The 25,443-nt window shown below is 44.4% G+C and overlaps 1 protein-coding gene across 6 annotated transcripts in view; it reads right to left on the bottom strand.

The window, feature by feature from the left end:
- The window catches only part of st3gal2 (ST3 beta-galactoside alpha-2,3-sialyltransferase 2), a 411,189-nt gene that overhangs the window by 205,634 nt on the left and 180,112 nt on the right, over positions 1-25,443 (bottom strand). For 5 of the 6 annotated variants that reach the window (XM_078211163.1, XM_078211160.1, XM_078211162.1 and 2 more), the window contains one exon: positions 2,575-2,706. The gene's annotated coding sequence lies outside the window, so the exon portion shown is untranslated. Of the gene's footprint in view, positions 1-2,574; positions 2,707-23,846; positions 23,866-25,443 lie in introns of those variants that run through there. The other variant, XM_078211166.1, reaches the window with a different exon arrangement.

Genomic DNA, 25,443 nt, shown 5'->3' with positions numbered 1-25,443 from the left:
GATTATGTGGGGGTAGGATTAGTAAATCTGTGGATGATACAGAGATTGGACGGGTGGTTAACAGCGAGGGGGAGTGTCTTGGGCTACAAGAAGATATAGACAGAATGGTCAAATGGACAGATAAGTGGCAGATTTAACCCTGAAAAGTGTGAGGTGATACCCTTCGGAAGGAATAATTTGATAAAAACGTATTCAACGAATGGTGGGACACTAGGAAGTTCTGTGGAGGAAAGGATCTTGGCGTTTTTGTCCACAGATCTCAAAGCAGAAGGGCATGTTAGTAAGGTAATGAAAAAGGCATATGGGACACTTGCCTTTATCAATCGAGTCATAAATTACCAAAGCAAGGAAGTCATGTTGGAGTTGTATAGAACTTTGATGAGGCCACAGCTAGAGTACTGTGTGCAGTTCTGGTTGCCATATTATCAGAAGGATGTGTTTGCACTGGAGAGGGTGCAGAGGAGATTTACCAGGATGCTGCCTGGGATGGAATATTTAAGTTATGAAGAGAGATTGGATAGGGTTGTTTTCATTGGAGCAGAGAAGACTGAGGGTTGACTTGATTGAGGTGTACAAGATTATGAAAGGCATGCACAGAGTGGATAAGGAGCACTATTCCCCTTTGTTGAAGAGTATGAGGGGGTCATAGCTTTAAGGTGGGGGGCAGGAGGATTAGTGGGGATGTGAGGAAAAACCTTTTTACCCAGAGGCGGGTTGCCTCACATCCTTTAAAAAGTATCTGGATGAGCACTTGGCAGTCATAACATTCAGGTCTATGGGCGAAGTGCTGGCAGATGTGATTAGGCGGGAGTTCAGGTGTTTCTAATGTGTTAGTGCAGACTCGATAGGCCGAAAGGCCTCTTCTGCGCTGTTAGATTCTATGATTTCATGATTTAGCTTGGGAAGCTACGAAAAAAAAATGTTTGTTAAAATGCTTTTATTGCTGCAATGCTGGCTCTAGCGGAAGCAATGGATATGCGATTCTATTTATCAAATACATAAGCGTGATTCTGTACAACACATTTTACTGCAGATAGTATACCATTGGATTTGACGTGGATAGATAATCATTCAAGTAAAACTCATGAGTGTCGATCTATCATCAGCACTAACCAATCCTTTGTCTGCTGTCTGCCACAGAAAATATTCTCTGAAAATCTTAAAATAGAAGACTTCAACACAACGCCCTGTTGACGCCAATACACTACAATGTGAAGATATTGGCAAATTGCGCTGATAGAGATACAATATATCCTCAGCAGCTATGATCCAAAAAGCAGAAAAATGTGCAGATACATTCATTATATATTAATAGCAAAATGATAGTTCCTAAGCCGGAATCTGATCCACTATTACAAGTATAACTGACTGGAACCCCAGCTTTCTCACACAGAGCCGAGAGCCACCCAAAATCCCATAGTTGTGGCCTGATGCATTGTATCAGTGGCTTGCACCCTTTTAGGCACAGCAGCCTGAGGACTCCTAACCCCAGTAAGATTAGAAAATAAATTATTATTTTTCATCTGCTGCTTGAATAGCAACAATTCTGCTTCCAGGAGAGGTACACTCTGGATTGATTACCTCAATCCATTAAAAATTTGAGGCCTTTAGATGGCGTCAAGGGATGGCGTGAATCCAGCGGAGGCATTTCAAAGGACAGGATTCCCAACATGTTCCTTTGATGCTGGGGTTGGGGTGAGGTGGGAGGATGGAAGCGGCTGGTAGTACATTTGGAACTACCAGGGAAAACATGACCAAGGGATTGGGGTTCTGGCCCATATTCTGGGCACTCCTATTTGTGCAGAAATGAACTGCTCTGCCCTCTTCAGCGCCAGAAATTTCAGGACTGAGATAACGACACCAGGACACATACAGTACTTGGATACAGCTACAGAAAAATATCCATAAGTACAATTATAGATTTTGTAACCTATAATTGAAATATAGAATGTGGTTTACAGGTTGTAGACATATTAATAACACTGCTTTATGTCTTTTGTGCTTAATGTGATCATCTCAAACTCCTTTTTTCATTATTTTAATGGAGACATTAATAATTTAAAATAAATGGGTTAATATCTCTGACAAAACAGAACAGAGATAATTTCAAGTCTAACATTTCAAGTATTATATCCCATGGTCTGAATGTTGCTTGAAGTAGGGGATTAAATGGTGGGAGGGGCGATAACTCTAACTCTAAGATGTAATAATCTTACAGCACTTTAGATCCCAGACGAGTGTCATTATGAAGAATATTTAGAACCATATAAGAATTGAATAAAACATATCAATTACAGGAGGCGGAAGTGGGAGCTTTTCCAGCTGATGAGTTGAGATCACAATATAGAAAAAGTAATACATAACATGCCTGTGTTTATTGTAGAATGATTGATGAAGATGAATTGCTATGAATAGTCAACAACTCTAACTGAAGGCGAGCTGCTGAGAGCATAGCTCCTGTGTGTTCTGGCATTTCCATCCATCCACATACTTGAATGGCCTGTGACCTAATATGCTGCACCTCTTTTCATTCTAGGTTTATATTGTACACTCAATAAATGTCTGCAGTTTTACCTGTGTGATCTCCCACTTTTCAGAGTGCAGGAAACTGCCCCGTGCTGCTCCACGCTCAATCACTGTCACACCGCTAGATGGGTGGCTCAGAGCTATCGTTGGCTTAATCAGGGACTAGCCATCTATAATGTCCTATGCAGAAAGAGAGAGAGGAGAAAATGTAATTTCTCTACATAGTACAACTTCCTGATATACATCTATTCCCTTTAAAACATTTGAGTGCTAAATGAAGAAACAAGACACTATATGCCTTGCTCTTCATTTACGCTTCTCAATTAGATGAAAATCTCAGTTTGGAATAAGAATGCTGGTACTCAAAGCTGAGTGAAAAAAATGTCAGTACATTGGCACTGCTACGAACTTGGGCTTTGGATGTGAGAGGTTAGTGAGCACACAGTCTACCACCATCCAGCCCCTGGTCGACAGTAATCTGTTCCTCAGAACCTTCTGATCATCACAAAACATATGGGCATTTGAAATACAAGGTGCATTGTTTATTTCTATCAATTGCTTAGAATTTGAGATATTGTAATGAAGTCTGTTTAATCATGAGGAATTAACCTTAACAGTTTGATCATCATATTTGTGAAATATTGTCTTACCATCATGGCCTATTGGCTAACCATTGCCTTTACATTCCTTAAGATTCTGACTCTTATAATATAACAAATATCCTGAATGAATTCTGTCTTAGATTGTTTTATGATCTCTCAGAGTTCTCTGAATTTTCTCCAAGATCTTAGTCTTGTCTGCCTGCATGTACAGCAAATGTGAAGAAAGCTGGAACTAATTGTATTATGTTCTGGCGTAGGAGGGCAATCACACAGCACAGAAGGCAATTTGGGATTTACTCCATAAACTAATTGATAGGGACTATACCTTGAAACCGTCTGAAGTGAATTATTTGCATGAACTGCCCATGCCAGGGTAATTGTCAACTTGCAGTCTGGTTTTGATGAAGTATTTCTTCAATTACTGCGCTTCCCTTATGTCCCATTCATCCCCCTGTAAGCCAATGCCCTCTAAGAACATCCATGCTTCACCTATGCACTTCATGTCTCCTTCATGCACCCTCAGATCACCCATGCCACCCCAAAACTCCCATATGTCTTATATGTCCCATCAGATCACCATATATCCTCTATAGCACTCACCTAGTATGTACAATGTCCAGCTTTCATATTCCATGCAATATCAATGGAAAATATTTTACATTCTTTGAAGACAAATGAATTTTTTACTATCTAATAAAAGCTTCCATATCTTTAATCGTGAGAGAAAAAATGCATTTTGCCATGTGTCAAAAAATGTTGTCCTATCTACAATCATATTGGCTTGTGTCAACAAACCAGAAATCAAACCAAAGGTTTTTACAACCTCTTTAAACTGCCGTTCATTCTCAGATAAATGGAACAGCTACTTGTGCTGAAACTCATTAGTACTAGTCAGTTATGCATTGATAATGGCCACAGCTGTCAAACAATAGATTGCTCTTTGGGAAAGAAAGAACTGATTTAATTTTAATTTCAAGGCAGGGTCCTGTCAATCAATGTAGGGAAGCAGATGGTTAGATTTATTTTCCAGGCTTAAAAAAAAAGTCAGAGCCATTTAAATCACAGTAGAGACGATGACAATGGCAGGATTATTTGAAAACTTTTTCACAATATTATGGTGCTTTGGAAGAACACTCTAATGCATGTGGATAAATGCACATGGCAGATCAATGCAATATTGTTTTAAAGGAAAGATTCCCCAGGTGAATCACTGCTTTATAGACAGATCTACATTACTCTACAGAACGTTGTAGAGTTCAAGGTGTGAAAACACTTTAAACTTAACTTTCAGAGTATAGGAATGTAAGAGACAAGAGCAAGATCCACAAAGTTCCAGACTCCTCAGCAGGTTTTCCATTTTCTTAACAAACTTTCAAACCTCATGTGCTTTTAACGGCCTTTCAAAACCCTGCTTCACCAGATGAAAATGGTGTTGAAAGGAAATCTGATTTTTGTCGCCCTTTTAAACTGGACCTCAGTGGTGGCAGGTGTGCATTTTGCACACCTGGCATTCCTGACCTGCGAAAAGTCAATAGGAAATGGCTCAGGGCCAGGAATGCTGAGAATAATCGGGTTTCCTTCAAAGTAAACTAAGTGAGCCCATTTGCACCTCTGAAGCCTGACAAAAATTTGGGTTTACCTGACTACTCATAAAAGGGCGACACGGTAGCACAGTGGTTAGCACTGCTGCTTCACAGCTCCAGGGACCTGGGTTCGATTCCCGGCTTGGGTCACTGTCTGTGCGGAGTTTGCACATTCTCCTCGTGTCTGCATGGGTTTCCTCCGGGTGCTCCGGTTTCCTCCCACAGTCCAAAGATGTGCGGGTTAGGTTGATTGGCCAAGTTAAAATTGCCCCTTAGTGTCCTGAGATGCGTAGGTTAGAGGGATTAGCGGGTAAAATATGTAGGGATATGGGGGTAGGGCCTGGGTGGGATTGTGGTTGGTGCAGACTCGATGGGCCGAATGGCCTCTTTCTGTACTGTAGGGTTTCTAAGTTCTAAAAATGACCTACTCCAACTATTTTACTTGAAAATACATGAAATGGAAGTTCAATATGTTGTCAGTGCCAAGCCTAAAGCAAGTAGTACTTTTATATTCTTTAACTTTGCATTGGTCCTCATTACTTTGTGAATCAAGGTAACATTTTAACTAATTTGTCCCACGTACTGTTGAAATTCAACATCATCTAGCATAGCACAGTCAATGAGTTCATGACTAACACATTTATCATCAGGTCAAAGCTCATGACCAGTGCAATTGGTTCGGTTTCATAATTTTCTTTATCCTCTTATTCAGAATTGTGTCATTTTGAGGACCCAACCTGCCTGCTTTGGGCAGATCATTGAATAATAAATTATACATTGGGTCACACCTGAAGCACTTGTTAACTGTTCCTTGGGCTTTTCTGGAATTCATTTGTTTATTGTTGTTCCAGTTCTGTCTTCTGCTGTAATACTCAGATCTGTTAAATGCGCTTTCATTCTCATTCTGCTAATCTTTACTTCTTTCATCGTATTGATGCCTGCATCTAGTATCTGGGCCTATTTGAAGTATGGCAATCACTGAGTCCTCTTTTATTTGTGGCACTGCAGAATCTCTTCCAAAAATACTGATGGAAATGACTGTTTCCCCAGGAATATTTTTCAAGTGGGCAGACATCTGATCCAACAAGTTCTCCCTTTCTGAGAGTTGAACACTTATTACAGCAGAAACAGGAGCCTATCCTTGGCACAATTCAGCAACTTAAATGATGCTACTGATCTAGTGGTTCCTAAATTGAATTTTGTTAATCTTTTATAAAACCTGTTAAAGACCATGATAATCCTTTGTGGAATGATCATTTTTTTCCAAAATCTATCCATGTTTCTGGCACGAAAGTGTCTCATAGTCATTTAACAGATGATCTTTCTTGTAAGTTTCATTCAAAAATTCCAAAGCTGATCCAAACCTTCACCACTACCAAACTCATAAAATATTTTACTTCAATAAGGAGCAACAATACCAAACCATGGGTGGGATTTTACGGTCTCACTTGAGTGAGACCGGAAATTCCTGCCCAAGATCAACGGATATTTCTGTTGTCTGCCACTTGCCCGCTCTGATTCCGTGGCAGATGGGGTGGTAGAATTCCATCACATATCTTGTTTCCTCTTTGGTAGGAATGTAACGTGTTTTACATATCCACATCACCCTTTCATTGTTCGTGTGGCTCAGGCTCTGATCGCAGCAACAATTTACCATTGCTTTCTGCCATTTTTCACAATGACTACTGTGATTGTAGATTTTTGTCAGATTTTGTTTTCTCTCAGCTTCCAACCAACCAACCCAATCATCTTAAGTCCATTCGTTATCATATTCTTTTCCAGAAAGCTAATTGGTCAAGGACAGAACTGGAGCCAGTCTTGGCACACTTTTATGTTTAGTTACAGAATTATATATTGCTAGCACGCACTTCCTATCCCAACTGCTGGAGTTTTACTCTGTGTCTACTATAGTGAGCTCAAGTCAATGTTCAATTAATTCCTACTATCTATTAAACACAATTGATATGTAATTAACAAGATGACTGGCTCCTGTCTCCTTAAATCCCCCTCCCCCTGTTACTCTTTTTAAAAATCATTCTAAAGAAATCACTTATGTTTCAGTTCTGGAAAAAGCAATTTTGCTGTACAGATGTGGAGATTCAAGAGTCTTGACTGGACAGATGGTTTCCAACTTTTATTGTTTATATTCCAATTTGCTTTATATTTTACTTTTACCTCTTCGATAACTAACCCCAACATTAGTGTTCTGTGCCTGTAACACTCTCCTGTTATATTTTGTATATCTATTATTCTGAGGTCATTATGAATTAGGTCAGGCCAGGTAGGGGTGGCAGATTCTTCCCTGAAGGACATTAGTGAACCAGTTGAAAGGCTTTGTAGTTATCTAATGCAATGCAAGTCCACAAATTGCCAGATTGATTAAATTCAATGTTCTAAAAGACCCACCTCAGTGCTCTACCCAATTGAAATAATGGCAGCAAAACAAAGAACAGTTCTCTGTCACTCCTCACATCCCCTTATTCCCTCACATTCCCCATCTATGTTAAAATATATCACATCATGCCCCCCCCCACCCATCCGACATGACCACGATGCCAAACTATTACACATCCATGTCTACTCACCCACTGTAGACTCTGTGCAGAGCCAATGAACCCGATTGAAATAAGAGAACATTAAAAAAGCCTTTAAGTAAGTAATTCAATCATATCTTCGGCTTTCTTAAAAAAAAAATTCACTGCAGCCCTATAAGTGTGTCAATCATCCAGACCCTTTGAAATATCAATGGCTAAAATTGCAAGCACTGAAAACCTCTTTATCTTGTATAAATCAAAATGATGTAATTGACAGAATAGATCTGTCAGTCAATCAAACATTGTTTTAAGAACATAAGAACTAGGAGAAGGAGTAGGCCATCTGACCCCTCCAGCCTGCTCCGCCATTCAATGGTTAATCTTTTCGTGGACTCAGCTCCACTTACCTGCCCACGCACCATAACCTTTAATTCCTCTACTGTTCAAAAATCTATCTATCTTTGCCTTAAAAGCATTCAACGAAGTAGCCTCACATCTTCACTGGGCAGGGAATTCCATAGATTCACAACCCTTTGGGTGAAGAAGTTCCTCCTCAACTCAGTCCTAAATCTGCTCCCCCTTATTTTGAGGCTATGCCCCCTAGTTCTAGTTTAACCCGCCAGTGGAAGCAACCTCCCTGCTTCAATCTGAGGTCCCTATCTGCTTCAAGAAGACAACCATCATCCCAGTACCTAAGGAAAACCAAGCAGCGTGTCTTAATGACTATCGGCCGGTGGCTCTGGCATCCATCATTATGAAGTGCTTCAAAAGGTTAGTCATGGCATGAATCAATTCCAGCCTCCCGGACTACCTGGATCCACTACAGTTGGCCGACTGCCGCAACAGGTCCACAGCAGACGCCATTTCCTTGGCCCTGCGCTCAACCCTGGAACACCTAGATAACAAGGACACCAATGTCAGACTCCTATATATTGACTACAGCTCAGCCTTCAACACGATTATTCCCTCGAAATCCATCTCCAAACTCTGTGGCCTGGGGCTCGACACCTCCCTCTGTGACTGGGGATTAGGAGAGAAATAGTGGTGGGGGATGCGATGGTCAGAGGCACGGACAGGCAGGTCTGCGGGCGTGAACGAGACTTCAGGATAGTAGTCTGCCTCCCTGGTGCCGGGGTGCTGGATGTCTCCGAGAGGGTAGGAAGTATATTAAAAAGGGAAGGTAATCAAACAGATGTAATTGTACACATTGGTGAAAATGACGTAGGTAGAAAGAGCAGGGGGATCATACGAGAACAATTCAGGGAGATGGATGCTAGGCTAAAAAATAAGACCTCTAGGGTAGCAATCTCTGGACTGCTCCCGGTGCCTAGTGCTAGTGAGGCCAGGAACAGGGAGATCCTACAATTGAACACGTGGCTAAAGGACTGGTGCAAGAGGGAGAGTTTCAAATTCATAGATCATTGGGAAGTCTTCAAGAGAGGATGGCACCTGTACGGAAAGGATGGGTTACACCTTAACTGGAAGGGCACAAATATCCTGGCTGGGAGTTTTGCTAGAGTGTTTCGGCAGGGTTTAAACTAGTGTGGCAGGGGGGTGGGGATCAAAACAGTAGGTCAGTAAGTACTGAGGCTGGGGTCGAGCTGGGGACCAGGGCAAGGCTAGCTAAGAAGAAGAGCATTCTGGAGCAGGATGACCTGAGTGGGTCTGGAGTGCATCTGCTTCAATGCGAGGAGCATAACGGGTAAGACAGACGAACTTAGGGCCTTAATGCTTACGGGGAATTTGGATGTGGTTGCGGTGACGGAGACATGGTTAAAAGAAGGACAGGACTGGCAGCTGAATTTTCCGGGGTATAAGAGGTGGGGAAGTAGCGGTATTAGTTAGGGAGCATATTACAGCGGTGCAGAGGGTGGACAATTTAGAGGGGTCATGTAATGAGTCGCTGTGGGTGGAGCTCAGAAACAGGAAAGGTGCAATCACTATGCTGGGGGTATACTACAGTAAGAAGTCTCACAACACCAGGATAAAGTCCAACAGGTTTATTTGGTAGCAAATACCATAAGCTTTCGGAGCACTGCTCCTTCATCAGATGGAGTGGATATCTGCTCTCAAACAGTGCACAGACACAGAAATCAAGTTACAGAATACTAATTAGAATGCGAATCTCTAAAGCCAGCCAGGTCTTAAAGGTACAGACAATGTGGGTGGAGGGAGCATTCAACACAGGTTAAAGAGATGTGTATTGTCTCCAGACAGAACTATACTACAGGCCACCCAACAGCCCACGGGAAGTGGAGGAATGGATATGTCAGGAGATTCTGGATATGTGCAGAAAAAATAGGGTTGTTGTAGTGGGAGACTTCAATTTCCCTGGTATAGACTGGAAAGTGCTTAGGGCTGGGGGTCTGGACGGGGAGGAATTTGTAAAATGCGTACTGGAAGGTTCGTTGGAACAGTATGTAGATAGCCCAATTAGAGAGGGGGCTATACTGGATCTAGTTCTGGGAAATGAGCCCGGTCAGGTCGTCAAAGTTTCGGTAGGGGAACATGTGGCAAATAGTGACCACAACTCTGTTAAGTTTAGGATAGTAATGGACAAGGACGAGTGTGTCCTAAGGGTAGGGTGCTAAATTGAGGGAAGGCTAACTATAGCCGGATTAGGCAGGAATTGGTGGCCGTTGATTGGGAGAGGCTGTTCGGAGGTAAGTCCATGTCTGGCAAATGGGAGTCTTTTAAGGAACAGTTGATAAGGCTGCAGGACAGGCATGTGCCTGTAAAAAGGAAGGATAGGAAAGGTAGGATTTGAGAGCCGTGGATAACCAGGGAAATTGAGGATCTGATCAAAAAGAAAAGAGGCGTACGTTAGGTCCAGGCAACTGAAAACAGATGCAGCTCTGGAGGAATACAGAGAGAGTAGGAAAGAACTCAAACGGGGAGTTAGAAGGGCGAAAAGAGGTCATGAAATGTTCGTGGCAGACAGGATTAAGGAGAATCCCAAGGCATTTTATTCATATGTTAGGAACAAAAGAGTTGTCAGGGAAAATGTCGGACCTCTCAGGGACAAAGGAGGGGAATTATGCTTAGAACCCAAGCAAATAGGGGAGATCCTAAATGAATACTTTGCATCGGTATTCACAAAAGAGAGGGACTTGTTGACTGGGAGTGTCTCAGAGGGAGGTGTTGACCCGTTAGAGAGAATCTCCAATACAAGGGAGAAAGTGTTAGGTTTTTTAGGTAACATTAAAACTGACAAATCCCCACGGCCTGATGGCATCTATCCTAGACTGCTCAGGGAGACAAGAGATGTAATTGCTGGGCCTCTGACGGAAATCTTTGTCTCTTCAGTGGACACAGGTGAGGTCCCTGAGGATTGGAGGATAGCGAATGTGGTCCCGTTATTTAAGAAGGGTAGCAGGGATAACCCGGGAAATTATAGGCCAGTGAGCCTGACGTCCGTGGTAGGGAAGTTGTTGGAGAGGATTCTTAGAGACAGGATGTATGCGCATTTAGAACGGAACATTCTCATTAGTGACAAACAGCATGGTTTTGTAAGAGGGAGGTCGTGCCTTACAAATTTGGTGGAGTTTTTTGAGGAAGTGACAAAAATGGCTGACGAAGGAAGGGCGTGGATGTCGTCTATATGGATTTCAGTAAGGCATTTGACAAAGTCCCTCATGGCAGGTTGGTTAAGAAGGTTAAGGCTCATGGGATACAAGGAGAGGTGGCTAGATGGATAGAAAACTGGCTTGGCCACAGGAGACAGAGGGTAGCAGTCGAAGGGTCTTTTTCTGGCTGGAGGTGTGACCAGTGGTGTTCCGCAGGGCTCTGTACTGGGATCTCTGCTATTTGTGATATATATAAATGATTTGGAAGAAGGTGTAACTGGTGTTATCAGCAAGTTTGCGGATGACACGAAGATGGCTGGACTTGCGGATAGCGATGAACATTGTCGGACAATACAGCAGGATATAGATAGGCTGGAAAATTGGGCGGAGAAATGGCAGATGGAATTTAATCCAGATAAATGCAAAGTGATGCATTTTGGAAGAACTAATGTAGGGGGGAGTTATACAATAAATGGCAGAGCCATCAAGAGTATAGAAACACAGAGGGACCTAGGTGTACAAGTCCACAAATCCTTAAAGTTGGCAGCACAGGTGGAGAAGATGGTGAAGAAGGCATATGTTATGCTTGCCTTTATAGGACGGGGTATAGAGTATAAAAGCTGGAGTCTGATGTTGCAGCTGTATAGAACGCTGGTTAGGCCACATTTGGAGTACTGCGTCCAGTTCTGGTCGCCGCACTACCAGAAAGACGTGGAGGCTTTAGAGAGAGTGCAGAGAAGGTTTACCAGGATGTTGCCTGGTATGAAGGGTCTTAGCTTTGAGGAGAGATTGGGTAAACTGGGCTTGTTCTCCCAGAAAGACGGAGAATGAGGGGAGACCTAATAGAGGTGTACAAAATTATGAAGGGTATAAGATCGGGTGAACAGTGGGAAGCTTTTTCCCAGGTCGGAGGTGACGATCACGAGGGGTCACGGGCTCAAGGTGAGAGGGGCGAGGTATAACTCAGATATCAGGGGGACGTTTTTTACACAGAGAGTGGTGGGGGCCTGGAATGCGCTGCCAAGTAGGGTGGTGGAGGCAGACACGCTGGCATCGTTTAAGACTTACCTGGATAGTCACATGAGCAGTCTGGGAATGGAGGGATACAAACGAATGGTCTAGTTGGACCAATGAGCAGCACAGGCTTGGAGGGCCGAAGGGCCTGTTTCCTGTGCTGTACTGTTCTTTGTTTGACTGGATCTTGAACTTCCTAACTCACAGACCACAATCAGTAAGGATAGGCAACAACATCTTCTCCATGATCATCCTCAACACTGGTGCCCCACAAGGCTGTGTTCTCAGCCCCCTACTATACTCCTTACACACCTATGACTGTGTGGCCAAATTCCCCTCCAATTCAATTTTCAAGTTTGCTGACGACATCACCGTAGTGGGTCAGATCTCAAACAATGACGAGAAAGAGTACAGGAATGAGATAGAGAATCTGGTGAATTGGTGCGGCAACAATAACCTTTCCCTCAATGTCAACAAAACGAAGGAGATTGTCATCGACTTCAGGAAGCGTAAAGGAGAACATGCCCCTGTCTACATCAAAGGGGACGAAGTAGAAAGGGTCGAGAGCTTCAAATTTTTAGGTGTCCAGATCACCAACAACCTGTCCTGGTACCCCCATGCCGACACTACAGTTAAGAAAGCCCACCAACGCCTCTACTTTCTCAGAAGACTAAGAAAATTTGGCATGTCAGCTACGACCCTCATCAACTTTTACAAATGCACCATAGAGAGCATTCTTTCGGGTTGTATCATAGCTTGGTATGGCCCCTGCTCCGCCCAAGACCGCAAGGAACTACAAAACAAAAGGTCGAGAATGTAGCCCAATCCATCACGCAGACCAGCCTCCCATCCATTGACTCTGTGTACACTTCCCGCTGCCTCAGCAAAGCAGTCAGCATAATTAAGGACACCACACACCCCAGACATTCTCTTTTCCACCTTCTTCCTTCGGGAAAAGACACAAAAGTCTGAGGTCACGTACCAACTGACGAACAGCTTCTTCCCTGCTGCCGTCAGACTTTTGAATGGACTTACCTTGCATTAAGTTGATCTTTCTCTACACCCCTAGCTATGACTGTAGGAGTACATTCTGCACTCTCTCGTTTCCTTCTCTATGAACGGTATGTTTTGTCTGTATAATGCGCAAGAAACAGTAGTTTTCACTGTATGTTAATACATGTGACAATAATAAATCAAATCAAATCAAATCTTGTCTGGTCCCTCAGCCAAAAATACATGATGGGGCTACGAGGAGTGGGATGGGTGAGGAACATATCTTGGTATGAAGGGGCAATGTATGATGTGAGCAAGACCGACATTTTATTACCCATCACTAATTATCCCTGAGAAGGTGGTGTGAGCTGCCTTCTTGAATCACTGCAATCCATGTGGCGCAGGTACACTCAGTGCTGTTAGGGTGGGAGTTGATGATTTTGACCCAGCAACAGTGACGCAGTGGCAATATAGTTCCAAGTAAAGATGTTGCATGGCCTTGGAATGGAACCTGCAGATGATGGTGTTCTCATGAGTGTACTGTCCTTGTTACTTGAGATGGTAGAGGGCATGGGATTGGAAGGTGCTATCAATGGAGACTTGGTGAGTTGCTACAGTACATCTTGTAGACGGTACACTCTGCTGCCACTGTGAATTGATGGTGGAGAGCATGAATATTTATGTTACTCATCACAGAATTCCCAGCCTCTAACCTGCTGTTTTAGCCACAGTATTTATATGGCTGGTCTAGTTCAGTTTCTGGTCAATGATCACTCCCTGTACATTGATGCTGAGGGAGGCAGCATTGGTAATGCTATTGAATGTCAAAGGGACGTGTTTCAGTTCTCTCTTGTTTGAAATGGTCATTGCCTGCACTTTTATGACACAAATGGCATGTGTCGTTTCATAGCCCAAACCAGAATATTGTCCAGATCTTGCTGCATGTGAGCATGGAGTGCTTCAGTATCTGAGGAATTGAATTCATGTCCAGCTAGGAGATCACAGATTTTGGGTGAATACAATTATGCTTCTGATGGCCTACAGCACCTCATGGATGCTCAGTTTTGAGCTAGTGCCTGAAGAAGAGTAAAGAAGTGGTCTGGAATATATTTATCCCTCAACCAATATGACTAAAACAGATTATCTAGTCACTATCTCACTGCTGTTTGTGGGATCTTGCTGCGTGCAAATTGGCTGCCACATTTTCTGCATTACAACAGTGACTGTACTTCAGAAGTACTTGATTACCTATAAAGTGGGGGGCAGCACAGCACGGTGGTTCGCACTGCTGCCTCACAGCACCAGGGGCCCAGGTTCAATTCCCGGCTTGGGTCACTGTCTGTGTGGAGTCTGCATGTTTTTCCACGTGTCTGCGTGGGTTTCCTCCGGGTGCTCTGGTTTTCTCCCACAGTCCAAAGATGTGCTGGTTAGGTGCATTGACCATGCTAAATTCACCCTCAGTGTGCCCAAACAGGCGCCAGAGTGTGGCGACTAGGGAATTTTCACAGTAACTTCATTGCAGTGTTAATGTAAACCTACCTGTGATACTAATAAATACATTTTAAATAAAGTTTAAAGTGCTTCAGGATAATCTGAAAGCATGGAAGGTGTTATATAAATGACATTTTTTCTTTCTAATCCTTTTTGGGCCCAACATCCAAACTTTACTCAGAAGGGGTCACTAGATGGCAGTCAGGAGCAGGAGTGATGGCTGTCAGTTTAGGGGCACTGAGTCCCATTGTAACATCTCGACTGCCCTCCTTAAACAGGCAAAGAAAGAGAGTGGGAATTGTGCCTAAAATCTTGCTGAGAAAGCCATTTTATTAAAAATTTTCTTGAAAAGCATGAAAAATTAAACAGAAACTACATATATGTTCTGGAACAGGAAGGGTTAAATGTTCCATACTGACTGCAGTTTCAACACAACCAGGGACAACTTCCTGCCAAAAGTAGAATCTTAGCCCAAGAATTGCACTGCGAATGCTCAGTGGAATCCATTTCAGGAGCAGCATAGCAGCTTTCCAAGAACAAAATGAAACAGAGCAGGATGTGATCTGCACTGAGATATTACATGGTAAGAAGTCTCACAACACCAGGTTAAAATCCAACAGGTTTATTTGGTAGCACAAGCTTTCGGAGTATCGCTCCTTCTTCAGGTGAGTGAAGAGTTGTATTCACAAACAGGGCATATATAGACACAAACTCAACTTACAAGATAATGGTTGGAATGCGAGTCTTTACAGGTAATCAAGTCTTAAAGGTACAGACAATGTGAGTGGAGAGAGGGTTAAGCACACCAGGACAGTGAGTGAGATTTTGCAAGCCCAGGCAAGTCATGGAGGTTACAGATAGTGTGACATGAACCAAAGATTCCAGTTGAGGCTGTCCTCATGTGTGAGGAACTTGGCTATCAGTTTCTGCTTGGCGATTCTGCATTGTCGTGTGTCGTGAAGGCCACCTTGGAGAACGCTTACCCAAAGATCAGAGACTGAATGCCCGTGACTGATGAAGTGTTCCCTGACAGGAAGAGGACACTTCTGCCTGGTGATGGTCGAGCGGTGTTCATTCATCTGTTGTTGTAGCATCTGCATGGTCTCCCCAATGTACCATGGCTCGGAACATCCTTTCCTGCAGCGTATCAGGTAGACAATGTTGGCCGAGTCTGGACTTGCAAATTCTCACTAACTGTCCTGGCTGGAGACAATTCACACCTCTTTAACCTGTGCTTAACCCCCTCTCCACTCACATTGTCTGTACCTTTAAGACTTGATTACCTGTAAAGACTCGCATTCCAACCATTATCTTGTAAATTGAGTTTGTGTCTATATATGCCCTGTTTGTGAACACAACTCTTCACACCTGGAGAAGGAGCGATACTCCGAAAGCTTGTGCTACCAAATAAACTGTTGGGCTTTAACCTGGTGTTGTGAGACTTCTTACTGAGCTTACCCCAGTCCAACACTGGCATCATGGCTACCATCAACACCGCAAACTGCCGGTTCCAAGTCAAGAGGATCTCCAAGAAGATCGCGCATATCGACACAGACATCAAGTTTCTACAAAGATGCAAGAAAGCAGACAAGATACCGAAAGGACAACAGATCATGAACCCACTCAGGTCAACTTATAACACAGACTACGCTGCGAGACTTTGCCGTCACACCTCTCTCACACTCCTCAACCACCTCATACACCAGCTCTACAGTAGGCAACGTGGAAACCAAGATAGAGTCCATATTCTCAACTTGCGCTCAGGACGCAAGCAGACGAGACAAATGAACTACGCCATCTACATGCACACTAAGAACAGGAAACGTGAGAAACTCAGCATCACCACCAGCAGCAACAAAGCCTCCCCCGGTACCACAGTAGAAAACAGTACCACTGCAGGGAAGTCCATTGTCAACTTGTTGGACTACACAGTTCAACCAGATGAAATCGAAGTTTTCAGCTGAGGGCCCAATTTCTGCCCCACCACCAAAATGGACCCCATCAGTCTTGCAGCGGACACAGAGGAATTCATCAGGCGAATGAGGCTGCGGGAATTCTTCCACAAATCCCAAGAGGCCAACAGTGAACACAATGAGACAGCCAATGAACTGGAACAGCCGACAGAGAGATCCGCAGTGCAGCAACCGAAGAGGAAAGAGTCAAATTGGACTCCTCTGGAAGGCTGCTGTCCTCGACTCAACATGTATGCCCAAGCCACCAGGAGGTGCGTCAATGCCAGGTTCATTAGCCGCACTCACAAGACAGTCCCGAACGTCTTCCAAGCACAACGCAATGCCATCCGCGCTCTCAAGACCAACCGCAACATTGTCATCAAACCAGCAAAGGAGGGGCCACTGTCATACTGAACAGAACGGATTACTGCCGACAACTGAACAACGAGGAACACTACAGACAGTTACCCACAGATCCAACCAAAGAACACACCCGTCAGCTCAACAGACTGATCAAGACCTTTGATCCGGACCTTTAGAGCACTGTCCATTCTCTCATCCCACGTACTCCCTGCACTGGAGATCTCTACTGCCTCCCAAAGATCCACAAGGCCAACACACCCAGCCATCCCATCGTATCAGGCAATGGGACCCTGTGTGATAACCTCTCCGGCTACGTCGAGGGCATCCTGAAACCAATTGTACAAAGAACCGCCAGCTTCTGTCGCGACACTACGAATTTCCTACAGAAACTCAGCACACATGAAGCAGTTAAACCAGGAGCACTCCTCGTCACAATGGATGTCTCAGCACTCTACACCAGCATCCCCACGACGACGGCATTGCTGCAACTGCCTCAGTACTCAACGCCGACAACTGCCAATCTCCAGATGCAATTCTACAACTCATCCGCTTCATTCTGGACCACGTCTTCACCTTCAACAACCAGTTCTTCATCCAGACTCACGGAACAGCCATGGGGACCAAATTCGCACCTCAATATGCCAACATCTTCATGCACAGGTTTGAACAAGACCTCTTCATCGCACAGGACCATCAACCAACGCTATACATGAGATACATGGATGACATTTTCTTCCTTTGGACTCATAGCAAACAATCACTGAAACAACTATACGATGACATCAACAAGTTCCATCCCACCATCAGACTCACCATGGACTACTCTCAGGAATCGTCCATGTAGACAACATCCACTGCCCTACCCTAATCAATCATCTTTGTTACTTCCTCGCAAAACTCAATCAAGTTAGTGAGACATGACCTCCCCTTCACAAAACCATGTTGCCTCTCGCTAATACGTCCATTTATTTCCAAGTTTAAGTAAATCCTATCTCGAAGAATCCTCTCCAATAATTTCCCTACCACTGATGTAAGGCTCACCAGCCTGTAATTATCTGGATTATCCTTGTTACCCTTCTTAAACAAAGGAACAACATTGGCTATTCTCCAATTCTCTGGGACTCCCCTGTAATGTGGAGATGTCAGTGTTGGACTGGGGTAAGCATGTAAGAAGTCTCACAACACCAGGTTAAAGTCCAACAGGTTTATTTGGCAGCACTAGCTTTCGGAGTCTCTGGCTCCTTCATCAGGTGAGTGAGGACTTGTGTTCACAAACAGGTCATATACGGACACAAACTCAATTTACAAGATAATGGTTGGAATGTGAGTCTTTACAGGTAATCAAGTCTTAAAAGTACAGACAATGTGAGTGGAGAGAGGGTCAAGCACAGGTTAAAGAGATGTATATTGTCTCCAGCCAGGATAGTTAGATTTTGCAAGCCCAGGCAAGTCGTGGGGGTTACGAATAGTGTGACATGAACCCAAGATCCCGGTTGAGGCCATCCTCATGTGTGCGGAACTTGGCTATCAGTTTCTGCTCAGCGATTCTGCGTTGTCATGAAGGCCGCCTTGGAGAACGCTTACCCGAAGATCAGAGGCTGAATGCCCGTGACTGCTGAAGTATTCCCCGACTGGGAAGGGAACACTCCTGCCTGGTGATTGTCGAACTGTGTTCTTTCATTTGTTGTCGTAGTGTCTGCATGGTCTCCCCAATGTACCATGCCTTGGGACATCCTTTCCTGCAGCGTATCAGGTAGACAACGTTGGCTGAGTCGCAAGAGTACGTGCCGTATACCTGGTGGATGGTGTTCTCACGTGTGATGACGGCATCCGTGTCGATGATCCGGCATGTCTTGCAGAGGTTGCTGTGGCAGGGTTGTGTGGTGTCGTGGTCACTGTTCTCCTGAAGGCTGGGTAGTTTGCTGCAGACAATGGTCTGTTTGAGGTTGTGCGGTTGTTTGAAGGCAAGAAGTGGGGGTGTGGGGATGGCTTGGCGAGATGTTCGTCTTCATCGATGACATGTTGAAGGCTCCAGGGAAGATGTCGTAGCTTCTCTGCTCCGGGGAAGTACTGGACGATGAAGGGTACTCTGTCCGCCGTGTCCCGTGTTTGTCTTCTATGGAGGTCGGTGCGGTTTTTCGCTGTGGCACATCGGAACTGTCGATCGATGAGTCGACCGCCATATCCTGTTCTTATGAGGGCGTCTTTCAGCATCTGTAGGCGTCTGTCGCGATCCTCCTCATCTGAGCAGATCCTGTGTATATGGAAGGCTTGTCCATAGGGGATAGCTTCTTTAACGTGTTTAGGGTGGAAGTTGGAGAAGTGGAGCATCGTGAGGTTATCCGTGGGCGTGCGTTACAGTGAAGTGTTGAGGTGACAGTCCTTGATGGAGATGCGTGTGTTCAAGAATGCAAACGATTCCGGAGAGTAGTCCATGGTGAGTCGGATGGTGGGATGGAACTTGTTGATGTCATCGTATAGTTGTTTCAATGATTGTTCGCCATGAGTCCAAAGGAAGGAAATGACGCCCTCATAAGAACAGGGTATGGCGCTCGACTCATCGATCGACAGTTCTGATGTGCCACAGCGAAAAACCGCACTGACCTCATCAGAAGACAAACACGGGACACGGTGGACAGAGTACCCTTCGTCGTCCAGTACTTCCCTGGAACAGAGAAGCTACGACATCTTCTCCGGAGCCTTCAACATGTCATCGATGAAGACGAACATCTCGCCAAGGCCATCCCCACACCCCCACTTCGGGCCTTCAAACAACCGCACAACCTCAAACAAACCATTGTCCGCAGCAAACTACCTAGCCTTCAGGAGAACAGTGACCACGACACCCTGCCTCAGCAACCTCTGCAAGGCGTGCCGGATCATCGACATGGATGCCATCATCTCACGTGAGAACACCATCCACCAGGTACACTGTACATACACTTGCGACTCGGCCAACGTTGCCTACCAGGAAAGGACGTCCCGCGGCATGGTACATTGGGGAGACCATGCAGACGCTACGACAACGAATGAATGAACACCGCTCAACAATCACCAGGCAGGAGTGTTCCCTTCCAGTTGGGGAACACTTCAGCAGTCACGGGCATTCAGCCTCTGATCTTCGGGTAAGTGTTCTCCAAGGCGGCCTTCATGACACACAACAACGCAGAATCGCTGAGCAGAAACTGATAGCCAAGTTCCGCACACAAGGACGGCCTCAACCGGGATCTTGGGTTCATGTCACACTATCTGTAACCCCCGTGACTTGCCTGGGCTTGCAAAATCTCACTAACTGTCCTGACTGGAGACAATACACATCTCTTTAACCTGTGCTTAACCCTCTCTCCACTCACATTGTCTGTACCTTTAAGACTTGATTACATGTAAAGATTCGCATTCCAGCTATTATCTTGTAAATTGAGTTTGTGTCTTTATATGCCCCATTTGTGAACACAAGCCCGCACTCACCTGATGAAGGAGCCTGAAACTCCGAAAGCTAATGCTGCCAAATAAACCTGTTGGACTTTAACCTGGTGTTGTGAGACTTCTTACTGTACCTCCCCTGTAGCCAGTGAGGACACAAAGATTTCTCTCAAGGCCCCAGCAATTTCCCCCCTTTCCTCTCTCAGTATTCTGAGGTATATCCTATCAGGCTCTGGGGACTTGTCTACCTTAATATTTTTCAAGACCTCCAATAGTTCCTCCTTTTTGATCTCAACATGACCCAAACTATCTACACACCCTTCCTCAGACTCATCATCCACCTTCGTGTGTTCCCAGCCTGCCCACCTTGACAAATGCTTCCTTTTTCTTTTAGACTAGGCTCACAATATCTCTCGTTATCCAAGATTCCTGAAACTTACCATACTTATTCTTCATCCTTACAGGAACGTGCCGGTCCTGAATTCCTATCCTTACACTCGAGAGCCTCCCACATGTTAGATGTTGATTTGCTCTCAAACATCTGCCCTCAGTCTACATTCTTCAGTTCCTGCCTAATATTGTTGTAATTAGCCTTCCCCAGTTTAGCACCTTCCCTTGAGGACTACACTTATCTTTATCCATCAGTACCTTAAAGCTTACTGAATTGTGGTCACTGTTCCCCTACTGAAACGTCGACCACCTGGCCGGACTTATTCCCCAATACCAGGTGCAGTACAGCCCCATCCCTAGTTGGACTATCTACATACTGTTTCAAGTAGCCCTCTTGGATGCTCCTTAAAAACTCTGCCCCATCCATACCCCTAGCACTAAGTGAGTTCCAGTCAATATAGGGGAAGTTAAAATCTTCCACCACAACAACCCTGTTACTTTTACACCTTGCCAAAATTTGCCTACATATCTGTCCCTCTATCTCCCGCTGGCTGTTGGGAGGCCTATAGTAAACGCCCAACATTGTTACTACACCCTTCCTATTCCTGAGCTCTACCCATATTGCCTCGCTGAATGAGCTCTCCGAGGCGTCCTCCCACAGTATAGCTGTGATATTCTCCTTAATCAGTACTGCAACTCCTCCACCCCTTTTACATCCCTCTCTTTCCCATCTGAAACATCTGTATCCTGGAACATTAAACTGCCAATCTTGTCCTTCCCTTAACTAAGTCTCATCATCAACAACATCATAGTTCCAAGTACTAATCCAAGCTCTAGGTTCACCATCTGCCTTACCTGTTACACTTCTCGCATTGAAACAAATGCACTTCAATCTACCAGACTCTCTTTGATCAGCAACCACACCCCCGCCTGCTTTTTCTCTGAGTCTTACTGGCCCTACTCTCTAGTTCCCCTTCAGTTAATTCACCTTTGCATTTAGTTTCCCATCATCTAATGCCCTCTTGAATGCCTCGATTGAAACGGCCTCCACCACACTTCCAGGCAGTGCATTCCAGACCTGAACTACTTAGGTGTGAAAATATTTTTTTGGGAAACATAGCTTTATGCTGCCGTACCTATTGCGAGGATGTGTTATGTTGTCAAAGCTGCCATGCTTTAGTTGGGACATGACCATGAATATGTTTTGTAAAGTGGATATAAAACTCCCACGCAGTACTCAACTGATGGGGAGACTTTCTGATATCCTAAACATACTCATTCAACCAAAAAATAGATTATCTGGTCATTCATCATTTGCTGTTGCAGGGCCTGTATATTCTACATTGGCTGTCGTCTTTGTTTATAGGGACTGGAATTTAAAATGGCATCCCAAGAATGTGATAAGGCATTGTTTAAATGCAAGCTTTTCCCTTTTTTGTAACAGAATGGTACATTTTGTACCTTAAATTATTCATGATTCAACAGACCATTAAAAGCTTGAAAGAAACAAGTTTAAAGTATTCCATGAGATGCAATGCCAAGAGATTCTTTTGAGAAGAAATGAAGAAACAATGAAATATACTATTCTTTTGGTCTACTGTCCATATGCAAAATATGGAATGAGGGGTATGTTGCTTGTTCTCTCTGTCGCTCCTGTTAATGAATAAGCCATATTTTACCCATCACTCTTGATGGTTTTACCTCTATTTAAGAATGGGGAGTACTCCATAGAATCCCGCCAATGCAGAAGGAAACCATTCGGCCCATCGAGACTGCTTGTCCCTATCCTCATAACCCCATGCATTTACCATGACCATCTAACTTGCACATCTTTCGACACTAAGGGGCAATTTAGCATGGCCAATGGAAACCTAAGCAGACTTGGGGAGAATGTGCAAACACCAAACAGAGAGTCACCCAAGGCTGGAATCGAACCCGGGTCCCTGGTGCTGTGAGGCAGCTGGGCTAACCACTGTGCCACCGAGCTGCCCACAACTCTCATATTTTTGATTTTTTGCATTTTCATTTTCTCAGGTTCAGCATCATCAGCCACTCCATAAGCATATATTGGTTCTGCTATGATTTACAATGCACTTTTAACTGTCCAATATCTAGGTTAGTGATGTCCAAGATAAATCACTGACTGGCCACACATGTGGATTCCATACACAAATTATAGTCAAGAACACCTCACATACAATATAGATAACTACACTTAAAAACATCTGCCACCATTCACTGTGAAACTTTTACACATTCTTATTCACCAAAGTTTTGAGTTTGAAATGAATATATCAGACACATTACATCTCAGTGTGGTTTTGTGGTTTTTGTCTGGCAGTTGTGGGCAGTAATTTGACCAGCCGAATATTGCTGAGAATGTTAAATTGCTCATGGATTCATGCCCATGCTCTCCTTCCAAACCTCAATCTCCATCCAGACCCAACTCTCCATCCAGATATTGTTTTCCATCCAGACTTGGCTCTACATCGAGACCCTAATCTCCAACCAGACGAACATGTAAAGAGAACAAAAGTTGTAGGTGCAGTCTTCAGCTAAATTAATTCACTCCACATGAGATCAAGAAATGGCTGGAGACACTGGATATAATAAAGGCTATGGGCCACGACAGCATCCCATTAGTAGTACTGAAGATTGCGCTGCAAACTAGCTGGGCCCTTAGCCAAGCTACTCCAGTACAGCTACAATGCTGACATCTACCCAACAATGTGGAAAATTGCCCAGGTATGTCCTGTCCACAAAAAGAAAGACAAATCCAATGTAGCCATTTATGGCCCCATCTGTACTCTCAATCATCAACAGTGATGGAAGGTGTCATCAACAGTGCGATCAAGCCGCACTTACTTCACAATAACAGGTCCACTGATGGTCAGTTTGTGTTCCGCCAGGGTCACTCAGCTCTCGACCTCATCATCTTTGGTCCAAACATGGACAAAATAGATGAACACATGAGGTTAGGTAACTGTGACTGACCTTGACTTCAACGCAGCACTTGAGCAAGTGTAGTATTAAATAACTCTGCAAAAATTGATGTCAATGGGAATCCAGGGAAAAGCTCTCTACTGGTTGGAGTCACATCTGGTCCAAAGGAAGATGATTGTGGTTGTTGGAGGCCAATCATCTCTGTCATAGGACATTCCTATAGGACTTCAGCAGGGTAGTGTCCTAGGCCCAACCATCTTCAGCTGCTTCATCTACATATGATCATCACTCCATCATAAGGTCAGGAGTGAGGACGTTCGCTGATGATTGCATAAAGTTCAGTACGATTTGCAACTCCTCATGCACTGAAGCACACTGTGTCCATGTGCAGCAACAACTGGACAACATTCAACTTGTGCTGATACGTGGCAAGCAACAATTGTATCTCAAAAGTGCAGGCACTGACCATTTCCAAGAAGAGAGAATCCAACCATTTCCCCTTGACCAAATGGCCTCCTTCTGCAGTGTAGGATTCTGTGGATAAGAGCAGTCAGAGGCTGGGAATTATGCATTGGGTAACACCTCCCGACTCCCCAAAGCCTATCCACCATTTACAAGGCACAAATTAAGAATGTGATAGAATAGTCTCCACTTGCTGAGATGAGTGCAGCTCCAACAACACCCAAGTAGCTTGACACCACTCAGGACAAAGCAGCCTGCTTGATTGACCCCATGCACCAACATAAATATTCGCCCCCTCCACCACTGATGCACAGTGGTAGTAGCGTGCACTATATACAAAAGGCACTCTAGCAGCTCACCCAGTCTCCATTGGCTGCACCTACCAAACCTCTATTTTTATCATCTGGAAAGACAAGGGCAGTAGACATATGGGAACACTCCCCTTCTAGCCCTAGAATATCCTGACTTGGAACTATTCCTTCATTGTTACTGGGTCAAAATCCTAGAGTCCACTGGATCAAAATCTTAAAACTCCATTCCTAACAACACTGTAAGTGTATTGCAGCAGACAGACTGCAGCAGTTCAAGAAAGTGGTTTACAACCTTCTCAAAGGCAATTAGGGAAGGGTGACAAAATGCTGGCTTTATCAGCAACAGCCACAACATATGAAAGAATTTAAAAAAATTAAGATAATTGACAAAAGAACCAACAGCGATATAAAGAACAATCTTTTTATGAAGCGAGTGGTTAGGATCTGGAATGCACTGCCTGAGAATGTGGCGAAGGCAGATTCAATCATGGCTTTCAAAAGGGAATTGGATAACACCGGACAAGAAAATATTTTTAGAGCTATAGGGAAGGGGGTGGAGTAGGACTTGCCGAGTTTCTCTTGCAGAGAGTCAACATTGACGTGATGGGTTGAATGGCCTCCTTTTGTGCTGAAACCAGTCTACAACTCTCTCTGGTTTTTGGCCTCTTAATTCATAAAGAGGCCAAAACAATGAAGAGAAACAACGAAGGCAAAGAAGTTAGTCAGCATGGCAAGAGCCATAACTGGATAAATCCATCCAGATGTGACCATCTGTTACTGGGTAAAAAACAGAGCTGAACATGTATGTTATGTTATTCTACCTGAACTCTACCAAGTTCCAATTCACTGGCAGCTTCAGTGTAGCTGATTAGCACAAACCTGATTCACAGATGTTGTTGGCTTTGCTGTCAGGTTCCATTCCAAGTCTTCCCTGCAATAGTTAGAGCTCCAAAAATGGTTTATCTGTTCCTGGCTCTTGCAACTGAAAAGTCAAGCAGCACTTCCATTCCTAATCACTATCCGGTGACCCTACTACAAAGCGCCATCGTATGGAGCTGGGGGGGGGGGGGGGCAGAAGGGTCTGGCTTGAATACACTTTCTTCCACATGGCCATCCACACTGGAGCGTTGCTCATGGAACTCTGGCATTAAGACAGGATGGAAGAATTTGGGGTGGGGTGACAGGACAAGAATAGGCCCTTCAGCCCACCAAGCCTGCGTCGACACATGGTGCCTTTCTAAACTAAAGACCTCTTGCCACTATGCAGTCCGTATCCCTCTATTCCCTGAC

This window comes from Mustelus asterias, chromosome 4 (genome assembly GCF_964213995.1).
Source record: "Mustelus asterias chromosome 4, sMusAst1.hap1.1, whole genome shotgun sequence".
Taxonomy (NCBI): domain Eukaryota; kingdom Metazoa; phylum Chordata; class Chondrichthyes; order Carcharhiniformes; family Triakidae; genus Mustelus; species Mustelus asterias.
The sequence above is the reverse complement of the archived record's forward strand: the minus strand, read 5'-3'. Positions and strand labels throughout refer to the sequence as shown.